Source organism: Mirounga angustirostris, unplaced genomic scaffold, assembly GCF_029215605.1.
Source record: "Mirounga angustirostris isolate CCGP_5_RB_7025 unplaced genomic scaffold, mMirAng1.0.hap1 SCAF_10, whole genome shotgun sequence".
In the NCBI taxonomy this organism is placed as follows: Eukaryota; Metazoa; Chordata; class Mammalia; order Carnivora; family Phocidae; genus Mirounga; species Mirounga angustirostris.
The window spans coordinates 104,762,746-104,786,520 of NW_026991718.1; the positions used below are offsets into that span (position 1 = coordinate 104,762,746).

A 23,775-nucleotide genomic window follows, 5' to 3' on the forward strand; every position below is an offset into this window, starting at 1 on the left:
CCCATTTTGTCGGTTGTCTTTTGGTTTTGTGGACTGTTTCCTTTGCTTTGCAAAAGCTTTTTATCTTGATGAAGTCCCAATAGTTCATTTTTGCCCTTGCTTCCCTTGCCTTTGGCGATGTTTCTAGGAAGAAGTTGCTTTGGCTGAGGTCAAAGAGGTTGCTGCCTGTGTTCTCCTTTAGGATTTTGATGGACTCCTGTCTCACATTGAGGTCTTTCAACCATTTGGAATCTATTTTTGTGTGTGGTGTAAGGAAATGGTCCAGTTTCCTTCTTCTACATGTGGCTATCCAATTTTCCCAACACCATTTGTTGAAGAGACTGTCTTTGTTCCATTGGACATTCTTTCCTGCTTTGTCAAAGATGAGTTGACCATAGAGTTGAGGGTCCATTTCTGGGCTCTCTATTCTGTTCCATTGATCTATGTGTCTGTTTTTGTGCCAGTACCATGCTGTCTTGATGATGACAGCTTTGTAATAGAGCTGGAAGTCCGGAATTGTGATGCCGCCGGCTTTGCTTTTCTTTTTCAATATTCCTCTGGCTATGCGGGGTCTTTTCTGGTTCCATACAAATTTTAGGATTATTTGTTCCATTTCTTTGAAAAAAGTGGATGGTATTTTGATGGGGATTGCATTGAATGTGTAGATTGCTCTAGGTAGCATTGACATCTTCACAATATTTGTTCTTCCAATCCATGAGCATGGAACGTTTTTCCATTTCTTTGTGTCTTCCTCGATTTCTTTCATGAGTATTTTATAGTTTTCTGAGTACAGATCCTTTGTCTCTTTGGTTAGATTTATTCCTAGGTATCTTATGGTTTTGGGTGCAATTGTAAATGGGATCGACTCCTTCATTTCTCTTTCTTCTGTCCTGTTGTTGGTGTATAGGAATGCCACTGACTTCTGTGCATTGATTTTATATCCTGCCACTTTACTGAATTCCTGTATGAGTTCTAGCAGTTTTGGGGTGGAGTCTTTGGGGTTTTCCACATAAAGTATCATATCATCTGCAAAGAGTGAGAGTTTGACTTCTTCTTTGCCAATTTGGATGCCTTTGATTTAAAAGTGAGGAGGTTTTATCACCAAGAGAAACAGGTGCTGTGGGGAAAGTTTAGAATCACGTAATCAACCTAAGAGAGACTAGAACCTTATGTTATAGAACTTTAGAGTTTCCCAAGCAGCTTGATATCCTGTTTCTAAGAGGATTAATGGGAAAAGAAAGGAAGAAAGGAAAGGCAAAATAAGCTTGGGAATTGTCCCTTTAATCCTCTACGTGAGGTACTTTTATTTTTATTTTTGTTTTATTTTTAAATCAGCACCAGGAGATGTGCTTTACACAGAAAAGAGCAAACAATTTGACACACCAGGCAAAATTGGGATTGGCTAAAACCAGTCTCAGGACAGAAGGAACCTAGGAATAGATTTTGAATAAATGAAATTATAGACAGCCCCACTGTTCTCAATTAATGAGAAAGAAATGGTCCCGATTTCCAGTAGAATGGACACTGAAATATCACATTAAAACATGTATGGAGCGCCTGGGTGGGCTCAGTTGGTTAAGCATCTGCCTTTGGCTCAGGTCCCAGAGTCCTGGGATCGAGCCCCGTGCTGGGATCCCTGCTCAGTGGGGAGCCTGCTTCTCCCTTCCCCTGCTCTTGTGCTCTCTCTCTTTCTCTCCCTCTCAAATGAATAAATAAAATCTTAAAAATAAATACATAAATAAAAATAAAATATGTATAAATGAGTTACTACTGTCCCAGTCCCAGTCTCCAAATAATATTGGATGTCCATGGGCATAATTATTCTAGGTGCTAAATACAGTAAGCTTCAAAAATAAGCTTAGATTGGCTCCTGGCATCCAGAACAGTCACCTGAGCAATATACTTCTGTCTCATTTCTGAATATCTATCAAGATTTCATTCACATGCTACCTTTGCTATGAAGTCTGGCCCATTCCTGCCATCCCAGCTCCCAGCCCACTGGGCAAAATTAAAATCTTGTTATTCCTGGGGCGCCTGGGTGGCTCATTGGGTTAAGCATCTGCCTTTGGCTCAGGTCATGATCTTGGGGTCCTGGGATAGAGCCCCATTTAGGTGCTCCCTGCTCAGTGGGGAGTTTGCTTCTTCCTCTCCCTCTGCCCCTCCCACCACTCCTGCTCTCTCTCTCTCAAATAAATAAAAAAAAATCTTTTAAAAAATAAATAAAATCTTGTTATTCCCAAGCATTTGCTTGGCATCCCAATTGTATCATTTACCATGTTTGACTGTGAATTATAGACACTTGCATACTTTCTGTTGCTTCCCTATTTCAAGTATAAGAACTATGAAAGCAAGGATTCCTTTTATTTCTTTTTACATCATCTGGGACAAAACACAGGAATTTTCCTGTGTAAGATGTTCAATATTTTTGTAGAATTAAGTAGTTCTAATTCACAAAGAGCTCACACATCATATACAATACTGATTAATGTTTTGCCCAACCACTAAGGGATGAGAATTTTACCAACTCACCAAAATACATAAACTTCAGTTCAAAGATAAAGAGAAAACAGATATAAAATTTAGAGACAAGGAGACAATATTATCATTTGTTACACAAGGTATGGTTTTAAGCTTGTTAGAATGAAGAGAATCAACTTGAAAATATTACAAAGAGATTCAGTGAAGTTCCTGAATATACAATAATAAATAAAAATTAGTTTTCCTTTATTAAATACAAGGCACTTAAAAATAAATGAAATATTTGCCTAGAACTGCATCAAAGTGATGGAACACCCACGAAAACTTAACTTTAAATATGTAAGATCTATGTGATGAAAATTTTAAAACATTAAGAGGGGATATAAAGACAACCCGGATACAAATAAAGATGTACTCTCTCCTTGGATGGAAATACCATCTTGTACGCTAAACAGTTAAACTGTCACTATGTTAATCTAAACACGTAGAGTAATACCAATAAAAAAATTAAAAGAATTTTTAGAAAATAATATAAATATATTATAAAATCATATAAATTGACTCTCAAATTCATATGAAATATAAATAAATGAAAAGAAAAACTAAGAAGTAAGACTATCTCTACCAAATAATAATATATATTATAAATACAGATTTATAATAGTATTATTATATTTAATTATATATTATATATAATTTATATATGTGTGATATATATAAATTATATATATTTAATATATAATATATATAATATATTATTGTATTTAAATATATATTTATATTATATTTATAATAATAAACCTATTATAACTAGTCTAAAAATATATAGAAAGGTCAATGAGAATAGAAATATAGATGAACTTTCAGTATATAATCAAGATAGCATTTCAAATCAGTGAGGAAAAAGATAGATTATGCGATAATTAATGTTGACAGCTGGGCCACCATCTAGAGTCAAATGAAACTAATACTATAGTAGACATTACCAGCGCACTAATCTTTGGTTCCCCCTTTCTTCCCTGGGTATAGTGAAGACTCTATTTCCCAGCCCCCTTGCAATTAGACTGGGCGATGTGACTAGATCTGGCCAATGAAATGTGAACTGAAGAAATATGTATTGTTTCCAGGCTGATGCATTGAAAAATCCCTGTTAGTTGTCCAGTTGCTTGCTCTCTTCTCCTACCAGAGGAAATGCAAAGGTCTCTCATTAGGATGGCATAGCCCACGTTAGAAACAGCCTATATTGCTGAGGGTAGCTTGGAACTTTTTTCAAACCTTCAGAAAAAAACTTTTGATGTGTTATTCCACTGACATTGAGGGTTTTTTTTTTTTTTTGTCATCATGGACTACCTTAGCCTATCCTGACTAATAAAGATCCCTTTGTTACTGTCATAAAATAAGGTCCAGATGGTTCAAAGATATGATCATAAAAATTAAAACATAAAACCACTGGAAGAAATCACAAAATTATCTTTATTATTTTAGAATGGATAGGTCTTTTAAGCAGCACTCCAAATTAAAAACTCATAAAGAAAAGAATTAATAAATTTGACTACAAAAAACTCTGTAAAGCAAATATTTCACAAAGTCAAACAAAAGTAAAAACCTGGAGCTGACACATGATGCACAGGTTTTAATATATCGAAGTGTCTTATAAAGCGATAAGAAAAAGTACAATAATTCATTGGAAAATGGGCAACGCATATGGTTGGAAATGCACATATATTGCTCAGGAGACAAGGCTCCTCTCAACTCATAACTGAAGAAATACAAATTTAAATAATAAAGAGCTCCCTATTTTTCATCCATCACATTTACAAAATTCAAAAAATGGTTAATGAAACATGATGTTGGCAAGAGTGGAACAAATAGGTGATTTTGAATGCTACTGCTGGAAGTGTAAATTGATACAACCTCTTTGTAGAGCAGTTTGGTGATATATTCCATAATTTAAAATGCACATGCATTTGGATGCAGAAATTTCAGTTGTAGGATATTCAAATGTAGCTATATTATGCCCAAAGATACATTTAGTAAATAGATATTGAAGCATTGTTTGGAGCAGCAAAATTGGAAACAATAAAATATTTGTTAAGAGGCAGCTCAATAAATAAATGTTGGTGCATCTATAAAATCAGATAGTCTACCGTCTCGGGGCACCTGGGTGTCTCAGTCGTTGAGCGTCTGCCTTCGGCTCAGGTCCTGATCGCAGGGTCCTGGGATTGAGCCCCGCATCGGGCTCCCTGCTCAGTGGGAAGCCTGCTTCTCCCTCTCCCGCTCCCCCTGCCTGTGTTCCCTCTCTAGCTGTCTCTCTCTGTGTGTCAAATAAATAAATAAAATCTTTAAAAAAATTAGTCTACAGTCTCTGAAAGAGAAGGAAATGGATATATGTGTACTAATACAGTACAATTTCAGGCATATCGCTGATTAAATAGCATTTGATAGTATGCCATCATTTACATAGAATTAAAAAAAACTTTAATGGGCTAGTATGTGCCCATTTTATGGTTTTATGGGAAATAAAAATAGGAATATGGAATAGGAATAAGAATAGTACTATGGATTGCTGCCTCTGGGAATGGAACAGAAAAAATGGGAGTGGGAGGGTACACTTCTTAATGATAACCTTTAACACTGCCAGAATTTATTTTTTAGCAGATGTATGAATTCCTTTTTTTTTTTTTCAAAAAATAAAAACAATTTAAATACATTAAACCAGCCCAATTACACTGCTACCCAAATAGCTAATACCATTTGAATTTTCACATCCCAAAGGTCATAAAACGGCAAAAATGACTATGTTCCTGGTAATCATTGTCAAGAAAATTTCTGTCTCAAAGAGGAGTATAGACAGGTCGCAGACAGTTGCTACTCCTGACATTCATTTAAAAGAAAAACTTACTCAACTTGGAACATCATTCCAACAGTTAGGAAGTGAAATTGACAGCCCTCACCTTCCTTAGATAAAAATCCAATCAGAAAATGTGACATTTTCACCCACATAATGCAGCTAAGGTGCTTCCCTGCCACCGCAAACAGCTGAGGATGTAAGAAAACTTCTGACATTATGCAAGATTTCTAGCCCGTGAAACTGATAGACTTAAAAAGCACAGGGCAGATGCAGCATTAATCTGCTCCCACGTGTTTTACATTAATCTGCTCCCACGTGTTTTACATTAATCTGCTCCCACGTGTTTTATGGCTATTTAAAGGGCCTGTTAACATGAATAATGCACAGGAGTTATTTTTACATGAAATGTGCTCAGAAATTACAGAATGAACAACTCGATGATGGCAAAGATTTCTAAGAATCAAATTTATAAGACAGAATAACCACAAGTGTTCTCTTATTTTATTTCCTGAGCCTTGTGATTAAATTTATAAGATAATGTCAGTTGCTTAACTGATAATGATTCTGTTTACTATTTTCTAGGATTTTTTAAAAATGAAATTTTAAAAAATTACACTTTTGTAAAATCAGAAAATGGCACACCAAAAAATGCCTAAGGAAAACATAAATTTTTCCATGGGGGGGTGGTGGTTATTAAGAGGAAAAGAAAGAATAGTATTGAGATAAAAATTTGGTAGAGCTAATGGGTTAATAACAAATTATAATCCCTGGTTTTTTTTCTGTTATTCTGGAATTCATTTTTCTTAATAGAACTTGAATTTAAAGTATTCTAATAGATGTTAGTAGTCAGACTGAACAATGAAATAGAATAAATAGTCCAGAAATAGACCTACGTACATAGGGAAAGATTGTATATGAAAAAGGTGGCATTTCAACCCACTAGGACAAAACCTGGACTTTTAAATAAATTGTGCAATAGATGGACTTTTTAAATAAAAGGTGTTGGCACAATTGGATAGCAGCACGTTGAAAACATGTGCAATTGGATTTTAAATAAATGATATTGGAACACCTAGATACCAGATTAGGACAAAAGACGGACTTCAAAAAAATAGTGTTGTAACAAAAGGCTATCAAGTAAGAAAAAGATAAAATGAGACCCATACCTCACAACACACAACATAAAAAATCCCAGATGATCATAAAACCATACTTGAGAAAAACTGTGGGTGAATTTCTTGATAAACTAGATATGGAAAAAAGACTTTCTGTGACTCAAAATCCAAAAGCAATAAAAGAAAATATTAATACGTTGACTACATAAAAATACAAACAAAAGCGTCCATGGCAAAGAGCACTAAGGAAATTCAAAAGGCAAAAAACAAACCAGGAGAACATTTTTGCACCTCAGTGACAGATAAAGAACTAATTCTCCTAAAAAGCTCTAAAAATGTTAAGGGGAAAAAAGACCAAATACTAGATAGAAAAAGATGCAAAATACAAGAGTAGAAAGTTGTAGAAAAAAACATTATATATATAATATAATATATATATTATATAAAGAAAATATATATATTCTCTTAAACTATGAAAGGATGCTTAATTTCATGCATAGTAAGAGAAATGAACATTAAAACTATATTAATAGCATTTCTTACCAAATTGACAAAATAAAAAAAAAACTTGACAATCCACTATATGGTGAGGCTGGGGGTGTGGGGACCAATATCATCTTATCTATTGCAGGGGGCATAGAAAATGATCACAACAAAAGAGAAATTAGCAAAATAAACAATCCTCAGAGTGTACCCTAAAATTGGATCTCTGCACAATAGGCAAGGCTTGCATAAAGTTTTGTTTTTTAAATTCTGCCTCATACGAAACAGCAAAATATTGGAAACCGCCTACATGCTTGCTGAACATAAGAGATTGACTGAACAAAGTACAGTACCCCATGCAGGGAAATAATGCGCCACTGTATAGAAGAATGAAAAAGATCCTCAGGACCAATATGGAGTGGTTTTGAGGTTATGCTAAGTGAAAAAGGCAAGCTGTAAGAGCATCGAGATAGAATGCTACATTTTGTGTAAGAAAGATAGGGATGTTTGATATATATTTTGAAAAAGTGGCATCTCAGATCATTGGGAAAAGATGAGATGAGGGGACTGGATAGCTCTGTGTGTGTGTGTGTGTGTGTGTCCTTATTTTTGCAAACAGAAACACAGAAAGGAAATAACTAGAAAGCGGGTAGGAATGGGTGAAAGGGATATGGATGGGAATGAGCCTTCTCTGAGTATTCTTACATATATAATTTTGGATTTTGAACTATGTAAATATTTTACATTTTCAAAATATAAGTTTAAGGGGCACCTGGGTGGCTCAGTCAGTTGAGCATCTGCCTTCAGCTCAGGTCATGATCGCGGGGTCCTGGGATTGAGCCCCTGTCTGGCTCCCTGCTCAGCGGGGAGCCTGCTTCTCCCTCTCCTCCCTGCTTGTGCTCTCTCTCGCTATCTCTTTCGCTATCTCTGTCTCTCCCTCTCAAATAAATATATAAAATCTTTTTTAAAAAGTAAATTTCATAAAAAAGATGAAGAACAGTAATCTCTCAAACTGAATATAGCTATAAATAAAAGAATCCAATAGTATAGCAAATTCATATAGCGCTACAGAAAATAATTTTAATACATTTGGAACTTATATTCTGATTGAGAAATGTTCTAAGAAATAAAGAGACCTGCAAAGAAAGGCTGAGTTTTCACTAAGTGGAGTGTTATTAGTGACACTAGTATTTTTATTTTGGAATTATTTTGTGTAGGCTGTAACAAAGCAGTACATGTATTAATGTAGTAAGGAAACAGAATTGCCACTATGAGAAAAAAGAAATAGCTACATGGAAGAAGAGAAAATGAGGAAGAACCCTGTAACAATGGATTAAATCGGAAGTATTTGGACAGGTAAAACCACAGCTAGGACTATAATTTAAGGAAATAACAACAAAGAAAAAAACTGGTAAATGAAGACAGATACTTGCTTCAGGGTTCCTTACAATAGCAAACATAAAATGGGAATTGTGTCACTATTCTACAGTAAATGGATGGTAAATAGTTAATATAATTTCAAATCAATGGATTATTCCTCTGCCATAAACTGATAAATATGAAAAATATTTAACATCATGGCATACTTAAGATAGCATGTGAACTTTAATATGACATGTATGCAAATGCACTGATGAACACTGATCTTTTTGGAGATAAACACATGGCTGGGATTTTTCTTTTATATATTTGGAATTATCCAAGCTCTAAGGCGATTTATTTCGTCTCCAATTTTTTCAAACACATTTTTTATAGTAGCGTCAGATGTTGCCAACATTAATGACAGAATACCTTTGCATCACTCTCCCCACCTTGTTCTTAAACTGCTCTTTGTGCCACCCTCCCATTTTTGGTGACCGAGCCTTTATGAAGGCAATAATTCAAGACTGGCCCCCCAAATAATTGGTTTCCTCTTCTCAGTCACACAACCAAAAGGATTTATTTGGAGCCAAAGACGCATAATTCTAGTGTTCCAATGTAGTGCTAGAATTAATAGTGTGTGAAATTTTTGCCGCATGCAACTAATACCAACTAATGCTATTAAAGCAGTATGTTTTGTCAGGATTAAAAAGAAATATTTTGAATGGGCTGGGATTCACCACAGTCTGAATTTCTGCCCTTGAATTAACCATGCCACACCTTATTAATTGTGGCAAAGATGCCATCAACACAGTCAGATGACACTCCTGAACTTCTTGCTCCCCTCTGCCTCAGCAACTATATGGTTTTAGATGCATGATTTATTGTCTAATATCTTGTTGCCAGAGAAACTAGCTCAGTTCACAAAGGCAAGGCATGATTCAGCTCCATATATTAATTTTCTTTTACAACTTCATGGTTTCTCAATTCATCTTGAATTGAGCATGAATATTGGTAAATTATAAGCAGAACATTTAGGGACATGATTAAAAGAAGCTTGGTGAATTTCTAGTTCCTTGGAATATTTCTAAGAATTTACTTAAATAATGTGAACAATGTAATACAACAGTTAAGTATCAGGGGGAAAATATTGACGGAGCAGAGAATCGATCTATGATGACTTTTTTTTTTGTAATTTACACACTAGAATAATAATTTACTTCATTTTTTGGAAAAAAAATGGTAAGAATAAGGGCTGTAGTCACACTTCTACAGTATTTCAAATGCTCCACAGTATCCTTCAAGTAAATTATTTGACTTACGATTTATCAACTGGAACCATGAAATTTTGAGCAGCTAGCTATAAAATTAAACATCAAGTCCAGTTGCTGTTACTTATACAATTTATTCAATATACTTTCCAAAGGTTTTATCAACTACTACCTCATATAAAATATCTATTTTTATTTTAGACATTCTAAGATCTACTCTTTTTCAATATTATGCACTAATTTATTTGAAGCATTGACTTTAAAACTATGTAAACACAAATTTTATTTGCATTATTCAGCTATTCCACATTCCTAGCTCTATGTGGGACAGAACTAATATAAGATCTTAAATTAATTTTATTTAAATTTTCATTTGGTATTCACGTATGTAAATAAAAATATGTAGCTAATGCCTTTTAATAATCTTTAATATTCAAACAAAATTGCATGAATGGAGTTGATTATTATAGAACTATATTTTCAGAGTCCCCCAAAATAAAATAAATCTCTCTCACTAACCTTTAGTTTCAATAGCAGAGATTTACCTATGGCAAAAGTAATCAAGTCAATAGTTAATTTCCCAGATCATCTGTATGTGTCCCAACACATAAAACTTCTTTTTTAACTCTCATTAAATTCACACTAAGGTACCATAAAAATGAAAGCGAATGTAATTCATATACAGATACCAAATGACTTATTTATTTAACTTCAAGTAAAGAGAGTGAAATTTAATTTTTAATTAACATTTATAAAAAGAAAAATTATGTCTGGCAAGTAATTTTTAAGCAGATATTGCAAATCCTAGTAAGGAAATGTTTAATGTAAAATTTAAACATCATCTTAGTATTTTTGAAATATGAATGATGAGCGCAGCTTTTTAAAAAATATGCCATTCAAGATATAATTGAAAATGAAAATTTAGCTAGAGAGTGAGAAGGCTACATAATATAAGAGAAAAAATTATGACTATGGCTGATGTAGCAATGTGTCTAATTTGTCAGATAATGACCCCACCTGCAAGTATATTAAAGGTAGGAATTCATGACTTCTAGTTTCAGAAATAACAATAGCTACCACACACAGAGCCAAGACTATGAAACATTATGGTCTTTTATCCTCATAAAAACCCTAAGAAATAGTATTCTGAACTTCACTGTATGGATGAGGCCATCAAGACATGAGGAAATGAAGTGATTGACTGTAGCCACACAGATAACATTGGTAGAGCCTCTTAACCACTGCTATCCCTTCCACGTTGAGGCGACAGAGCTAAATACTTCACTTCCAAGGTATTAAGTCAACTCATGGGAATGCTTCTCTACAGGGAACCAGGAAGAAGCTATGGCTTTTGAAAATTATTGCTCCCCAACTAACTTCTAACCACCTTTAATTTAACCTCAACTCAAGCTATATCTTAACTTACGATTCTTTCAAGAGAGCCAAGTGGCATCAATTTTACACAAGTGCAAACATGTAAAGTGATAGGAAACTGGTCTCCTGAAAGAATTATCAGTCGACTTGGAATTCCACTATAGTGGTGCACCATGCATTAAGCTGGCCTAAATGCCAAAATACATTCCAGCTACTGTAGAAACAAATTAAATTCTCGTATTTTGAATGATATATTGCCAATGCTGATGGCTTTTTGTCAAAGCCAATGTATAAATTAGGAAGAAAAGACAAAGTAAGACCAACACTAATACAGTTTAAAATTAATAACAATCCACAATGGAGCACAAGATAAAACTCAGCTGTATATTATCAAGGGATCTTCACGTAAAGAAAGACCTTTCTGGTTTAGATCACCCAAGAACTTGGTCTTTAAATATCTTTAATTAGGTATTGGCACTATTGTGGGAATAAGCATCGCTCTTAAGCTGGTGTTCCAGTCCCAATATGGAGTGTGATAAACTTCATGAGAACTGACTGTAGAAACATTTACCAAAGAGATTCAGCAGAACATTAATCCTGTGAGATGCTTGACAAAGAGGTCCATTGTCAATAAAAGAATGGAATATGGCCCTAATCCATGTCCAACACATCAGTCTCTGAGAAGTTCTGTAACAACAACAACAAAAAAAAACCTAGCATCTTCCAAACATATTTGACCAGACAAGAGTTTTATCTCATTACACCTGTTAGTATTCCAATGAATTCACTTGGAGAAATGCTGTTACCGTTTTTTAGAGTATTCTCTGTCCCTGAGAGGAAATAAAGTGACTCGTCACAGGGTTACACCCATTTATGGTTAACAGTGATCAACAAATTCTTCCAGCACCACTGGTCCTAACCTGAAATCGGTAATTCCTGGATACAAATTAAAATGTCAAGAAACATCTGGATGATGAAGGACCAAGAGGCACAGAGAAAATGTCTTGGTGAGTGAAGCTGAAAGGTGAATTCTGATCTGTGAGAACTAATGATCCTGTTTCACAACTAGACACAAACAAATAATTTTGCTTAGTTTGGTTAATCCATCACCTCGAAATTGCTATAGACATTAATCTCAGCAGTCTTAGAAAATTTCATTTCTGTCATTAAAAAATATGGGTAAAGTAGCAAATATTTTACTACATTATTTTGCCTTTTAATTGCCACTTTTTATGTAAGATCAACACTATTTCTTCAGGTACTTGAAATTTCACGTTTTAGACTGCTAAGAATGTTGTGTTCACATTCAGAAAAGAGAAAAAAAAAAAAACAACTATGGCGAGAGTATTCTTTTGTCCCTGAACATACCCACTTTGTGTCAGATATCATACCCAAAGTCTGCCATGTAGGATTTCACGTTTTTATGGTAAACCGAATAAATGTAATAATTTTCAACCATTTCCCATTCAAAGATGATAAAAGCAAAATTCTCAGAAGAAACTAGCACATACTCTTAAGTTCCTTCCACCCCACTGAGCAGCCTCACAAACCAATATCATGATATCACACTTTATGGCTGAGAAAGCCATTTCAGGTATGTATGTTTCTTAATTGTGTCAATAACTCCATAAATATTACCTCCCCTTCTGCAGAATTTTTCTCCTGTTACGTCATGTGTCAAATCACATTCCAGTTTTTTCTGCTGTTGGGCCAGGTGTCAAATTGTGTGCCAACTTACTTTAGAACCTGATCTTCAAAAAGAAAACAATTTAAGTTATATAAATGCTTAATTATCTATCAGACTCACTGAGTGCTAAGAAGTAGAAATTGAAAAGTGAATGAACCAAAGGCAGATAGTTAAGTAGCCGTGAGTGACCTCCCAAAGTGTCCAACATTAAAATTTGGGTCTAGTTACAAACCATAATCCAACTCACGAGACAACCCTAGCCAGCAGGAATTATCATTGCACCAAGAAACTAAGAAACCTTCCCAGGATCTCTCAGTTAATATGTGCACTGGGATTTGAATCTGGGTCTCTTTGACCCCAAACCTTGTTCTTCCATTTCAAAATACATTTCAGATTTTGCTGCCATGGCTTTGTAAGGCAGAGAAATATGTCAACACGTTCTTAACTGAAAGCAAATTGCTCTAAAATTATTTTGATGGTTGGGAAAATCTATTTAACTGCTTGCAAATCCAGATAGTTTTAAAAAAAGAACAGTAAGTCTTAGTGCAATGGATTACCGATGGCCCTCTGTGGGCAGGTGTTTGGCTGCAAAGCTAAATATGCTTCAACTTCATTTTTGTACAGTTAATATATAAAAAATAGATTTTCATGGGTAAGTATAAATACCAGAACTACAAAGTATAAATCTCTCATTCTGAAGCGATCCATAGTAGAGCATGGAATTTCGCTGTAAATTGGTAACTCTATCTTGCTTTTGCTACTACAATATATCACATGAGCATCAGTGATACATTTTATTTCTTACTAAAATTCACTCTGATGATGGCTAAAATGTATGCGAGGTATACAACAGATGTGAAAGTTGTATTGTTTTATATGCATTTTTATCACTGAGTCCTTGCAGCAACCAGATAAGTTAAACATGGAGATTATTTCCATAAATTCAGGTGGGGAACTAAGTCTCAGAGATGCAGAAGAACTAGCTGAGTTACAGCTAGTTATTGGCTTTGAGTCTTGGCCATCTGACCTCAGGGCGTATGAACTTAATGACTACAAGTTATTAAGCATTCACAATGCACAAGGACACTTGTTGGGTGGTCTGATGTATGAAAAAATGAGCACAAATGTGCTAGTAATAAGAAAAAACAACATATTCTGAAATAAAGGCACTTTTTAAAAGCCATAAAGCCTATTTCTGAAATGATTCCCACTACCCATTTTATCCACTTTGACAATCTTATGATTATAAAGAAAAAAAATCTATTTATATTAGATCACTTTTGAAATAATCCTACAGTACCACTCCCTATAAAGAAGGAAATCATAAACTTGGTTTTATAATGTAATAAGGAAATAGTATCATAAACTGAATTGTGTCCCCACAAAATTCATATGTTGAAGTCCTAATCTCCAGTATTTCAGAATGTGACTGTATTCGGGGGGCTAAGGTCTTTAAAGAGGTAATTAAGTTAAAATGAAGCTGTGAGGATAGGCCCTAATCCAATACCACTGCTGTCCTTAAAACAAGAGGAAATTAGGACATTGATCAGTACAGACAAGACCATGTGAGGACAAAGAAGGAAGCCAGCTATCCAGAAGCCAAGATGACGGATCACAGAAGAAAATAACCTTGCTGTTACCTTGATCCGTTCTAGTCTCCAGAACTGTGAGGAAATAAATTTCTGTTATTTTAAGCCACCTAGTCTGTGGTATTTTGTTAAGGCAGTGGGAGGAGATTAATACAAACACCATGACGCATTTTGTTAACTAAACCCAATCAAGTTCAAGGGAAACTGTACTAAAAACCAGTCTTTTTGACAAGCAAATACTGTAGGAAAATTCTCAATACCTTACTGCACAAAATCCCTATTTAAAAAAAAAAGAAACTATCCATTTAAACTGGTGCTTTTCCCTTGGAGTAATGGTTCTCAAAACTTTGCTAAACACAGGAATCTCTGGGGAACTCTAAAGAAAACATTGGTGCTCGAGACCCACACCAGACATTTTGATTTAATTGATCTGGGTGTGACCTGCACATCAAGATTTTAAAAGCTCCCCAAGTACTACTTATATCTCTACATTAGAACCCAAAATTAAAAACCCTTTAGAGGGCGGTTCACAATGCAGAATTAATTTATGAAATAAATATCAGATATATCCACAAGATGGCGTATCATTGCATTTGTAAGAACTAAAATTGAGAAACATTTTCAAAATGCAACTCTATACCATCACATGTAGAACAAATTGGGTTTAGATTGAAATTATACCAGGTAGGAGCAATGGCAAAATGAGTCACAGCCTTCTGAAAATACCTGAGGTTTAGATAACTCATGTTACTAATCCTGTCTTCAACAAGGGGTCCTCTCTAAGCAAAATGAGAATGTTCATGGCTGCCATGCCCTTGGCCTGCTATTACCTCTGGGCAGAACTGTGGTCCCCCATTCCCTCTCCATAACCCTTCAGGGACCTCATGAACTCTTCGGCAGCAGGGTCCTAAGACACTTGCTATTATAAAAAATATAGAATCTTTATTCAGCCACACACATGTTTAGTTAGCTGTACTTCACAGATGGATATACATATATACTGCTCAAATTCAATTCTTGATAAGAGACATACTCTTCTCAAATTTGGGAATTTACACCAACATCCCAGAAAAGACTTAGCCTCTCTGTGATTGCTTGAAAAGAAGTAAAAAGCTTTTAACCATTAGAAAAGATATTCTATACTTTAATGGTAGCTTTTAAAATCTTCCCTTGTTCACTATTGAATGACCATGAAGATGAGGGGCAGATGGAAGAGGCAGAAGCGTTTTAATGCAAATAGATACCTATACCTCCCTCAGCATCCTGATACTTCTGCTACCAAATCTCTGACTAGTTATATAAAGGTTTTTGTTTCCAAGGAAACCAAACCACTGACATCTATGGAATTTAATGAACATAAGAAAGGAACCATGCCATATAATTTACATCTGGAGGTAAATGTGACTTGCTGTTAAAATCATTACACACACACACAGATAATTCTGTGAAATTTTAAGCTCTACTTTTCTCCATTTAGTAAAGATGTAAATAAATACTTTTATGGAAACAGGATGACAACAAACAAACAAAAACTCTTGCAACATGTCAGGTAAATTAAGAAATAGGTGGAACCAAGAACATGGGTCAAAGTTAGAGCTCCTTGGCGATTGAGAGAAAAAGAAAGAAACCTTTATTTTGTTGTATAAAGGGTTTTCTTCTTCCCTCAACTTCAAATTTCTGCATCACATTTTTATGACTGTGGCTTCACACAATGGTGGAATCTTTACAAAGTCAGGAAAATAGCTTATAATCAGCAAAGGGGGACAATAAATAAAACACTCATTTCAACTCCAGCCTCATGGATGATTCATTGAAACCACTGTTGTAGAACATCCAAATAACAGCTCATTATGAGATTTATATATTGGCATCCAGATCCTATGATGAGCTATTTGGGATTTGACAACCCTTAAATAAATAGCCTATTTTGGATATTAGCAGGAAATGCTGTGGATATAGGGGAAAAATTAAAGCATATATAAAATGGTATCTTCAATAAAATTAAAAGTGTACAAAAGTGAGAAAAAAAGCTAGACGGAAATTCCACCATTTTACCTAGATGACTACTCCCTCCTTCTTGAAATACTTTTTTAGATATCCAGAAAATACTCTCTTCTGATTCTTCTCCCTCCTCACTGGTTGCTTCTTCTGTCTTTTCCTTTTTTTTTTTTTTATTGTGGTAAAATATGTATACCATTAACTTTACCATCTTAATGATTTTCAAGTATACAGGTTACTGACATTAGGTAATATTCATTGTTGTGTTATGCAACCATCAACCACCATTCATCTCCAGAACTTTTTAATTTTGTCAAACTGAAACTCTGTACCCATTAAATAATAACTTCCCATTCTCCTCTTCTCTCCTCCCAGTCCCTGGAAACTGCCATTCTACTTTCTGGCTCTATGGATTTGCCTACTCTAGTTACCTCATATAAGTGGAATCCTATAATATGTGTCCTTTTGTGTCTGGCTTATTTCACTTAACATAATGTCTTCAAAGTTTATCCATGTTAGAGCCTGTGTCAGAATTTCATTTCTTTTTAAGGTTGAATAATTATCCATTGTGTGTATGTGTGTGGGTGGGTGGTGTGTGGCATGTGTGTGTTTGTGTTTATGTGTACCATATTTTGTATATCCATTCATCTAGCATTTGATATGTTGGTTGTCTTCACCTTTTGGCTATTTTGAATAATGTCACTGTGAACACTGGTGTACAAATATCTGTTTGAAGCATCTGCTTTCTTTTTTTTTTTTTAAGATTTTATTTATTTATTTGAGAGAGAGAGCCCAAGAGGAGGTAGGGTCAGAGGGAGAAGCAGACTCTCTGCCAAGCAGGGAGCCCGATGTGGGACTCGATCCCCGGACTCCAGGATCATGGCCTGAGCCGAAGGCAGTCACTCAACCAACTGAGCCACCCGGCCACCCTGAAGCCTCTGCTTTCAATTCTCTTGGGTATATACCATTCTCAATCTCTTTCCTGGCTCTTTTTCATCTTTTCGAAGTTTAAATGCTGGAGGTCCCAGGGCTCAGGTTATCAGTCCTTTTCCTTCTATACGTATATTCCATAAGAGACCTCACTTAGTTTTGAGATTTAAATATTCACTTACAACTCCATGGCCAACCTTGCCCCTGAACACCAGTATATCCAAATAGGCCATCATCAGATAGAAGTCAAATAGGCACCTCAAACTTTAACTATCCAAAAAACCCAACTCTGAGTTTTTCTGATTAAATGTGTTTCTTCCTCCCCAACTTAGGACATGGCAACTCAATTCTTCCACTTTCCCAGGTCAAAACACTAAGCATTGTTCTTGATTCCTTTTTTCATACCTCACATCCAATGCATTCACAAATTCTGTGGTGCTACCTTCCAATTCAGATTCTGACTTTTTTTTTCCCATTAGCTCTACACCTCTCAGTCAAAATCATTATCAACACTGCCCCGGATATTTGCAATAGCCATTTGGTTGGCGTCCCTTCTTCTTCCTTTTTCTTCCTTTCTTTGCTATGGTCTACACTCCATGCAGTGAGTGGTCAGTGATGTTTTTAAAAGCAAAATCAGATCTTATCACTACTCTGCTCAGAACTTTCAGATCCCTTCTTAGGTCTCTCAGAAGAAAAAACCACAGTCATTAGCATGGTTTACAAGGCCAAAATAATATGCCCTTGGCTACTTCCCGGCCTTTATCATCCTTTCTGTCTTGCACTCTACTGTAACCAACTGGCTTCTTCGCTACTCCTCAAATATATCAAGCATGTTCCCACTTCAGGGCCTTTGCTCTTGCTCTGCCCTCTGCCCGGAATGCTGCTTCATTTCTTAATTAATGTCTCTCCGTTCATATCACCTCATCTTGTCAATAGAACTTACTCCATTATGACTCTGGAAAGCAGCAAGTACTCTACCACTCATGGTCAATGGTCTCTACCACTCATTGTCAACGGTCTCTGCCCTGCTTTGGGTGTCTCAGTGGGACTTATCTGTTACCTGTTTCCCCCACCCAGTGAGATGCTGGAGTCTGCTTGTACGGCTAGACACTGTGGTGTATATTGCTTTACAAATCCACATTTAAAGACTTTAGAAGCCATTTTTATTTAGGGATTAGAAAAACAAAAGCTGATCAATTTTTAAAATTTCATTTTACTGTAATCTATCTTACATGATTCTAATGATACTATAAGCCACACAGAATTACTGTACTCTAGATATATACGAGGAACTTGTATTCCAATTAACATTACACATCTGAAATAAACTGTACTTTATCAATAGAATGAGTTGGTTAATTGTCAGCTAAGTACGTGGAGCAGTTTTCTTTGGACGATACACAATTTGAAAATAAGATGATAGAAATATTTTTCAATGGTATTGCTACAAGTATTATTGAAAGTGAATGTCAGCAACAGTTTTCATGTTGGAAACCTGGAACAGCTTCCATAATCACAGGGTCTCTATGGAGTCCAAAGCAATGCTACAATTGCTTTCAAGAAGCCATGTGCAAAATTTCACATAAATCTTTCTTCTTTTCTTTTATTTTTGTTTGCATTGCACCTTACCTTGGTTAGAATGTGACCTGATTTTTTTTACTAAATTCATCTGATTTTCTACAACCAAGGTAAATAGTTTTAGGGCATGCAAACTTCTCAACATTAGGTTTATAATCTGTAAGATGGTGTGCCTTGGCTTGATTAACTTCTCATTTTTTTTTTAAACAGTCATTTATTTATTTATTTATTTATTTATTTATTTATTTATTTGAGAGAGATAGAGAGCACAAGTCAGCGAGGGGCAGAGGGAGAGAATCTCCAGCAGACTCCCCACTGAGAACAGAGCCCAACACGGGGCAGGATCCCAGGACCCTGAGATAGTGACCTGAGCTGAAACCAAGAGTCGGATGCTTAACCGACTGAGCCACCCAGGTGCCACAACTTCTCATTTTAAAAATTGGAATCAAGGGTTAACCCAACTTACACACCTAAAATCCTGTGCCCCCCCCGGCCCCATTTCATAGATGAGAAAGTAGAGGGACAGACAAAAACGTGTTACTGGCAGAACTGGCATCCAAACCCACATCTTCGTCTACTTTTCAGTACACCTACAGATGGAATATGCCCTAAGAATCCTGAGGATAAAGAAACTGTCTTTTGTGTGTGTGTTTATTCTTTTTCTTATTTTATTATGTTAATCACCATACATTACATCATTAGTTTTTGATGTAGTGTTCCATGATTCATTGTTTGCGTATAACACCCAGTGCTCCATTCAATATGTGCCCTCTTTAATACCCATCACCAGGCTAACCCATCCCCCCACCCCCCTCCCCTCTAGAACCCTCAGTTTGTTTCTCAGAGTCCAAAGTCTCTCATGGTTCGTCTCCCCCTCCGATTTCCCCCCCTTCATTTTTCCCTTCCTGCTATCTTCTTCTTTTTTTTTTTTTAAACATATAATGTATTATTTGAGAAACTATCTTTTCAGTAGCATTTTTTGAAAACTTTCTGATGTGGCCCATAGTAAAAAAAATACACTTCATGTTGGGATCCAGAACATACATTCACATGCACAAAAGAAGTTTCACAAAACAACTTGCTCTGCATAAGATGCTGATATTTTTCATTCTAGTCAGATCTATTTCATTTTATTAATGCTGTACATGAGCCACGAAATTGATCTGCTTGGGTGAGGAACTACCACTAATAGATCAGAAACCACAGTGATAAACCCTCTTTTTAAAAGTAAAGCTCATTTTTTTAAATTTTTTTCTTAAAGATTCTATTTACCTATTTGAGAGAGAGAGAATGAGAGAGAGAGAGTGAGCATGAGAGGGGGGAGGGTCAGAGAGAGAAGCAGGCTCCCTGCCGAGCAGGGAGCCCGATGCGGGACTCGATCCCGGGACTCCAGGATCATGACCTGAGCCGAAGGCAGTCGCTTAACCAACTGAGCCACCCAGGTGCCCAAAAGTAAAGCTCATTTTGAAATGAAGACCAAGAGAATATGTGTACTTAGCACATGCAAGATGCATATCCCATAGCACTTTGCCTCTATGTGCCCTTTATAAGCCTGGGAGGGAGGCAGAGAGAGAGCGAAGAAGGAAACATAAACACCTTTTAGATTTCAAAGGATAAGATTTTTTTTCTCTTTTACTTTTTTACATGTGGATAAAAATCTTCCAATTTCTCTCCAGTGAGAAATTTTGAAACTGATAACTAGAACAAAGGCTGCATACAGAAAAGCCAATCTGGAATTTCATATACTGTGTTGGGAGTCGACATTTAAAATTCGTTAATGGGCAACACATAGAAGATCTTCCATTTCTTATAAATGTTATTTCCAATCACAGCAGGCATAGGAAACAGTTCATCTTCAGCTAGATCGTGAATTTTTATGTAATGAGATGCTGTGAAAAACAAAAATAATACCAATACACAGATAAATATTTGCAGGGGGTGCCTGAGTATTTTGATAAATAATATCTGCTCCACACATGTTCTTCCTTCCTTTACGGTCTATAAAGCCCCCAGAATGTCTTCCACTCAATCTGTCTTCATGTTACATTGCCCACCCATCCGGAGTTTCCATGCTTCTCTCACTCCATAGTGATTATCTTGACACTTTTTAATCTTATGCTCTGGGTCCTGCTGCTTTTATTCAAGCCAACACAATGGTCTCCTCTTACTTATCCCCACCCCTACCCCATCCCCGCCCCCGGGGCCATTCGCCTCCTTCTACAAGGTGGTTATATTCAGGAAGCTGATCTCTCTTTTGATTCCCCTATCCAACTGCTGCTACTTGGGGAAGCCTGGAGCTGCAAGCAGAGGATGGCCACAAATGGGATCCTGAGGATGGAAGAAAAACCGCTTCCAGAACCTTGGAAGCCAGACTGGCAAGAGAAAGAAATACATATTCCCTGGTGACAGTTTTTGAGGAGGTGTACGAGCCTTCACCTGGACCCTACACTTCCATTGGCATTTTCAATGCATTCCAATCATTTCTTTTTTTTTTTTTTTAAGATTTTATTTATTTATTTGAGAGAGAAAGAATGAGAGACAGAGAGCAGGAGAGGGAGGAGGGTCAGAGGGAGAAGCAGACTCCCTGCCGAGCAGGGAGCCCGATGCGGGACTCGATCCCGGGACTCCAGGATCATGACCTGAGCCGAAGGCAGTCACTTAACCAACTGAGCCACCCAGGCGCCCTGCATTCCAATCATTTCTAATAATTTTTTTTTTATTTATCCAGTTTGAGCTGGGATTTTCTTTTGTAACTGAAAGACTTTTAAACTGATAGTAATATCACCTTCTTTCGTGCGTGTCAAACCACAAAGCCCCTTTTGGCCAAGCCCGTCCCCCAATCTCTGTTTACAACATAAACTTTTCCACATTAAGAGAACTAAAAACTGACTTCCTGTGAATCTGATGGAAATTTTTAATAATAATAAATACAAAGATAACAATAACACCAATAACACTGGCTAATATTTAGCAAGTGCTTATTAAATAGCAGTGATAAGTTAAGGCAGCGGTGCTCAGATTTTGCTGCAAATCTTCTTTTCAAAAGCCCTTTTCAAAAATCTACACTACACTTGGAACACTAGAATCTTTGGGGGTAGGAAACAGGCATCATCGGTTTTTAAAGCTCTCCAGGTGATTCCACAGCAGTCAAATTTGAGAACTCCTCTGCTAAAGATTTGCTAATGAATTTTCATTCAGTCCTTATGGCAATGATATGAAGTGCCCATTCATTCTTCTTCTTATTATTATTATTATTATAATTACTGTTATTGTTGTCATTATTATGATCACCATGTTGCCCATGAGGACGCCTGATGCAACAGAACCCAGTTTTTTAAAATACGAAAGTCAACTGAAGTTCTTGAACACCAGCAAGGAACGGAAAGGAAAAAAGCCAAGAACATTGATAATCCACAGAGAAAGCAATCTTTGGTGGAAAAAAACAAAAACAAAAACGGTAAAAGCCAGAGTATTCTGAGTGCACACGTCTGTCCTTAAGAAAAGTATTTTAGGATCTAATAGTGGTTTATCAGCTGAGCACAGAACAGACCCTGGTTCTGTTCCTTTATCATCATTCAATAGACATGTATCCCATGGCATCCATAAATGAAACACTGAACTGATAAGCAGGCTGGGTCCTGCAATGAAGGAGAGAGACAGAAGCCCCAGAGCTGACTTGGCCTCTGATGCTTGCAGACAAAGGGGGTCTGACAGCGTGTAGGCAGCAGTTTTAACCAATATTGATCATGAAATTTCAAGTTAGGTCAATACACTTGCATTAAAAGGCAAACTTTAGGGCGCCTGGGTAGCTCAGTTGGTTAAGCGACTGCCTTCGGCTCAGGTCAGGGTCCTGGAGTCCCGGGATCGAGTCCCACATCAGGCTCCCTGCTCGGCAGGGAACCTGCTTCTCCCTCTGACCCTCCCCCCCTCATGCTCTCTCTCTCTCATTCTCTCTCTCTCAAATAAATAAATAAAATTTTTTAAAAAAGGCAAACTTTATGACTATGCTATCAATAAAGTTCTTGGAACTAACAGGCTCCCGTGAAACTTGGCTGGAACGCTTTGGGGGAAAGAAGAAGAAAATTTCTTTCCCACACTAAAAACTGAACAATTCTGAATCACCAGTGAAGCATTAATAATGACAAGCTTGCTGCAAAATTAAAAGACCAAACAACTGCAATTCTATTATATTACGAAGAGGTGAAGGCAAATAAAAGACTTTGCCCATGAAAACACTTAGAGAAAACTTTGCGAAGTAATTCGGATTTTTCTATCTTTTCATTTTTCACATTTTCCTATCGATGGGCTTAACTCCTACAGCAGTAAAGGCAGTATTTGGGTGTTTTTCCATGGCAGAATTTGCCAACAACTATTGCACTGTTACATATCTGAAGAATAATCATTCTAGGTGATTTTTTTTCTCTTTCTGCCTCTCCACAGCAACAGATCATTTTTAATGTCAAGGAAAGTATTTTGACTTTTAAAGAATAAAACAACAGTTGCAGGCAGATACTCAAATAGAAAATCGCTAGTTTTATATCAATTATGGTAAGAGGCAGGAGTTCCTGAATGGCACCTGTACTTCCCTATTTGACAATATTATCTTTGCTAGAAAGGAAGTATTTAGAATACTAAGATTTAAATACAATAAGGAGTAGTTTCCCACTTTCATGACAAGTCAACACACTCTGTTACTAGACTCCACCAGAGAATCTAAGTTAAAAAAAATGTATGTATGTTCTTTATTCAACATTTTTAAACAATCTTCAAAAAATAAATAAACTGCAAACACTGCTTTGAATATGTCTGCAGTAAGTTTTTCAAGCGAAAATGAATTGATGGGCCACACAACCGATCCAATCCCAAAGTTCTGCAGATCTTCACTAGTGACATTTATAGAAGAACTTCAGAGCCTTTGGCTTCATGGATGGAATTATGGCAGTTGCAAAGTATTAGAACTACAATTCTAATTATTCTAATTATACTATAATTATTCATCATGTCTAAAGGTTAGTTCATGTATGAATAGGAGGTTCAAGGAAGGTTTCAAGTAATTTCAAGCACATCTTAACTATTGAGAATT

At 36.1% G+C, this 23,775-nt stretch overlaps 1 protein-coding gene across 8 annotated transcripts in view; it reads right to left on the reverse strand.

Moving 5' to 3' along the window:
- PLCB1 (phospholipase C beta 1) overlaps window positions 1-23,775 on the reverse strand; it is a 683,394-nt gene that overhangs the window by 433,680 nt on the left and 225,939 nt on the right. The window lies entirely within an intron of this gene.